This window comes from Mus caroli, unplaced genomic scaffold (assembly GCF_978045245.1).
Source record: "Mus caroli unplaced genomic scaffold, Mus_caroli_1 scaffold_5, whole genome shotgun sequence".
Taxonomy (NCBI): domain Eukaryota; kingdom Metazoa; phylum Chordata; class Mammalia; order Rodentia; family Muridae; genus Mus; species Mus caroli.
Window position 1 is genome coordinate 92,930,425 of NW_028227260.1, and position 5,528 is coordinate 92,935,952.

A 5,528-nucleotide genomic window follows, 5' to 3' on the forward strand; every position below is an offset into this window, starting at 1 on the left:
ATGACCATTAGTAGGAAACCCCACTAGTAAATCCACCAAATACTGCAAATGTTGAAACGAAAGTACATTTCAACAAAAAGCACACACAATACCTCAGTCTACCCCATAGATTCAATAGTATTTATAAACATTAATGAAAGAACATAGCTAGGTGATGTCAGCAAGGATTAGAATCTGATGAGTCAGTGGAGTTCTTGGAACTGTGAAGTAGGTCAGTAATAGTAGCTCATAAGCCAACAAGGAGACTCAACAGACAAGTGAGGGTTGCTGTTTCCTTGTTAGCTCCACTGGTATAATATACTGAATGCTTTGTCACATCAGCTACCAACAAATCACTTGAAGACAGTATCTCTGGTTAGTAGACCTTCTGTCCATCTTTATTGTTTACTCTGAATAATGAGGTTAAAAATTTATTCATATCAAAATTCACCATTAACAATTTTAAGTGTAAAATTTCACAGTGGGAAGAACATTCATTGTTTTGTTATAAAACATCACAACTTTCAATCTTTTCTAACTAAATTCTATTCTTAGTGAATGCCATTTCTTATTTTTCCTTGCTCTGGTCCCTAGCAACCAACAGTATGGGTTTTAGCTTGGTGGAGTTAAACCCCCCAGGGACTTCTTAGTAGAATCCTATGATATTTGAGATACTTTCTATCTTATTTACTGTTGTATTACTGTGAAGACATCATAGCCAAGATAACTCTTATGAATGTAAGCATTTAATTAGAGGCTTGCTTGCAGTTTGGTTAGTTCATGATATAATGTCAGGAAGTAATGAATCTGTGGCTGAGAATTCACATCTGATCCACAATGGCAAGCAGAAAGAGGCACACACACACATATACTGAGAGAGAGAGAGAGAGAGAGAGAGAGAGAGAGAGAGAGAGACAGAGACAGAGACAGAGACAGAGACAGAGACAGAGACAGAGACAGAGAGACAGAGACTATGCAATATATGAACTTTTTAAAAAACATCAAAGCTCATCACAGTGACATATTGCCTTCAACAAGGCAACTATCCTTCCCAAGTTACTACACTAACTAGAAACAAATCCTTCATTCATACATATGAATTTTTAAAGGTAATTCTCTTCCAAACCACAGCATTCTGTGACTTAGCTTTCCTAGGATTTGTAGCACTATCATAATGTAAAATGTCCATTCAGGTTAAAAAGTTCTTATTGTCCATCACAGTCTCAACACTGTTTCAAAGTCTATAGTCTCTCTTGATACTCAAATCTCTTAACAGAAATACCATGTAAAATAAAAAAGCAAATCACATACTTCAAATATGCAATGGCACAGAATATATATTACCATTTCAAATCAGAAGAAAACAGATATAGGGAGGAACTACTTGACAAATAAAAGACCAAAAAAAACCTGGCAGAAAAAATTTAAATCATGTCTTTCTGTGTCTGGTGGTAAAGGATAAAGATGACTCTTTCCTGATGGCAATATACATCTTTTCTCATAGGTTTGTTCCATACCTTTTCTGTTAGCTCCTCTTGGGAGGTATTCCATGAGTCTTGTATGCCTAACATTTTGGGGCCTGTATTGCCTGACAGGCTTTACTTTCACAGCTTCACAAAATGTGTGCATCCTCTTAGTTTACATGCAGGAACTTCCTAGTTATATAACATGCCCTGGTGTCTTTCGTTGAACATAGTGGGTGACCCCACAAACACTTTCCTTACCTATCTTGACTCTAAGTCTAAAACCATATGATTGATGCTGCTGAGTTATTCTCCTTGCTAGGACTGAATCCTGGGCCCTTTGGTTACATTTGCATATGCTTTCAGTTGTTGGTGTGATGGTTTTCATTGCTGCTTAAGCTTGCATTTAATTTCTTTTAAAAAATTGGAAGTTTAACTGAATGAAGACTTACACTGAGGCACCACTCCATTTATTCCATTTTAAACCAGAATTTAAAGAGGTAGTATGTACCTGAAGGAAGCAGAAAACAAGGGGTGAGCCTCTCAGGATTTTACCCCATCCTTAGTCTCTACTCTATCTTTTATTTTTCTCTACTATGAGGTCAGTAGTCATTGCTACCTGCTCCCATTACAGAGATATTCTACTTTTTCATGCCTGAAAAGCAAGGAATTAAAGTCTGTAGTATAAAATATCTGAAAATGTGACAAATATCAAATAGTTCATACTCCTCTTAAGTTTTAAGTCATAATTAGAAGGTAGCTAATAGAAATCTGATTTATGATAGTTCAACTGCATCATGTTTTTTTTAAAAAAAATAACCCAAAACAATATTGTGTGAAAATGTGCTTATTAGAAGTCATACTTGAATTTTTAATTTTTACATTTTTATTTGTCTAACTCTGCCCTCTATAGATTTTTGTCTGTTTTAGAAGTGTGATACTTGTGAAAGGCATGTTTGTGAACTCCATATCTCTTGACATAGAGCTCATCATACTTTATCTTTTGTGTTCTGAGTACTTCTGGCTCTTCTAATCTCCATCACAAGCACAGGACTGACCTTTCTGCTACCAATTGTATAACTGCATTGTATACTGAAATTGTATATTGCAATTTCAGTTGCAATATACAATTGTATTGTATATTGTATATACAATTGTATTGTAAATTGTATATACAATTGCATTGTATACTGCATTGTATATTGAAATTGTATAACTGCATTCGTAACTTTCTAATTGTACCAGTGCATACAAGGAGCTTTTGATTCATTTAGGGTTCTAAGTAGAAGGACTGGCCCAGGGAAACACAGCATGATTTTTTAAACTGTTGTCAGTTAAAATGACTTCTCTGACTGGAGTTTTTTTTTCTAATGAAATAGTCTGTATTCCTTTACCTTACCAAATGCTGGAGAGCACAGGCAGCTCATGAATTTATATCAAGTATTAATATTCATTTTCTTCTAAGTGACTATTCTTATAAGTATATCATAGCTTCCAGGTGCCAGCAGAAACAAGAGTATCACAACTTCAGATACATTCTGGACTCCAGAATGATTTTTGAGGGTGTTCAGGCTTATTTCATGGTTTTTTTTTTTTTCTTAAATCTGGCAAACAAACCTTAGCAAAAATCATGCATACATAGACTACTTTTGGAATCCAGACAACCTTGGTCAACTCTCATGTACAGCTCATAATCCCATTCTGAGGCTATGGTGCTACCCACACCAGGAAATTCTTCCTAATTCAGTTAACATCAAAATATCCCTGATAGATAATCCTATAGGTCCACCAAATTTAGACAAGTCCTCAATTGAGATCCTCTCCCCTGATCAGTTTTACATTGTTTCAAGTAGAAAATCCAACCTAACTACCAAACTCTAAATGTACTTATATTTTCTGTGTATTTTATAAATAGCTAAGGGTGAGCATTACCCATATTCACACTTTTTTTTATAGGATTTGACATATTTTAAATATTCTCGGTAAACATGCTTAAATATGCTTTAAGATAAAATATAATGTGTTATATTGCACATACCATAATAAGTTAATTTTCTATTACTTTATGAGTTTCAATTAATTTACTGTCTTTCAGTATTGATGTGCTGCTGTATTGCACACAGCCAATGAGAAGAAGGTTATAAAGAAGCTGAAAACTTCCAGGTTTGCTTCTGGGTATGTAAAATTGGTGCAAAACAGTTCTATAAATTCCAAAATACAAACTATATGAACTTGACATTGTATCCCCCCCCCCGATTTGAATACCTTAGTACCAACTCAAGTGAAATAACATTACAATGTATAAACACAAAGTTGCATTTATAGTGATCATTAATATGGTGATGTTCTTAACAGGGAAAGGTTAGAGTTAATCCAAATGGCCAAGAATAATGAATGATCAGGCAATGTTTGACGCATCACTAAGACAAATTTCTCACACTTGCTAACCATGGATGACCCTAAAAATATCATGCCAGTGATCAGATATAGAAGCTCATGCCTTTCAATATATCTCTTAGGAAGCAAAGGGAGCATGATTTCCAGAAGTTCATGTAAAATGCAGAATTAAAAAATTTAGAGATCATTTGGATTATCTGCCTGCTAGGACATATTGCCTCAGGAGCCTTCTCAGACTCCTCTCACCCCATATTGATAGAATCAGTCCTCCAGGTCAAGGCTCACTCTCAAACATAACACTTTTCTCCTAGTAATGTAATCCTGAATATACTGTCCTTCTCCCAAGTAACCATCTTCACCTTGTATGTCATTGCAGTTCTCAAGTATTCACTGTCACCATCATGTTAATGAAAAAGTGCAATCACCAAGTGGGAGGTTTTGCTTTGACCACTGTGGCCTGGCTACTCTGCTGCATATCCACAGGCCTCCCTCAGTGGCAAGTGTGGCACTATGAAGATCCCGTGGTCCTCAAGCCTACAGTGGCTTTAGTGGGCATGTGGAGAGCCTGCGTTTTCCACACTGACAGCAACTCCAGCAACACCAGAGTATGTTACCAATACAACTACGATGACTCCATTCCTTTGTATATTCGAGTAAACCAGCACTTGCTGCTGGTTTCTAGCTTTCTTGGTCTTTTTGGGAAAATCACCACCATTATTGCTCTTTCGAATGTGCGTATGGGAAGAGTACAGAGGAATGCCACCTGCAATCCATTCAGACTTTCAGGCATACTGAACATCATTGCTAGCAGCTTTCTTTACTTTCCTATTTTGTTCAATTACATAGCCATCATGCTCAAATGGAGGGTTGCCTTCCCACCATCTTTCAATTTTCCATTCCAGCCAGACACTCAGAAGATGGGAAGTGCCATGGCTTTGGCAATTATATCTGCAGTTTTCTTTCTACTAAGTGGCACAATTTGCCTTTCTTCAAATTTAGCCATAGGCAAGATGCCCCGTTCCAAAATTTAAAAGTAAATTGCTATTTTACATTTTTTGAAATGCCAACAAAGATAATGAGTATTTTTCACATGTCTACACAAATTTTCAAAGAACTTAAAAGCATGCCAATTGTGGCCTGTGACAAAAATAAAAAATAGTCCTGTTGACTTTCTCTTATCTTTTTTTCTCTTCTGTTGTGTTTCCTCAATGCATTATTTGGATTGTGGGATTTTATTAAATAAAATCTTATTTATGGGTAGTATTGAATTGGTTTCCTACTTGCTGTCAACAATAGCAAATCAAAAAACCTAATCCATATTGAAATGAGTATCAGGGCACATAAACCTTTCACATTGCTCTAGGATTGAAGGCCAAATCAGAACCTGGACTGATCACCATTTCCCCCTCTATCCATGTCTGTCTACTCTAAGTCTATTTCCAGAAAATTCATCCTTCTCCCTAGACAATTACTATATAGATAATTTCTGTGGTTCTATAGATTGTAGCCTTCTTCATTTCTTTTTTTCTTGGTTATTTTATTTATTTACATTTCAAATATTATCCCTCTTCCCGGTTTCTCCTCTGCAAACCTCCTATCCTAACTCCCATCACCCTGTTTTTATGAGGGTGCTTCCCCACCCACCTACCAACTCCTGCTGCACTGACTTAGCATTCCCCTACACTAGGA

General features: G+C 36.2%; 1 pseudogene across 1 annotated transcript; it reads left to right on the forward strand.

Moving 5' to 3' along the window:
• The first annotated feature begins 245 nt into the window (after positions 1-245).
• Positions 246-4,870, forward strand: LOC110287402 (claudin-34 pseudogene; annotated as a pseudogene). Its single transcript, XR_015047093.1, has 3 exons — positions 246-354; positions 3,538-3,617; positions 4,216-4,870. The product of XR_015047093.1 is annotated as a claudin-34 pseudogene (transcript).
• Positions 4,871-5,528: the final 658 nt, after the last annotated feature.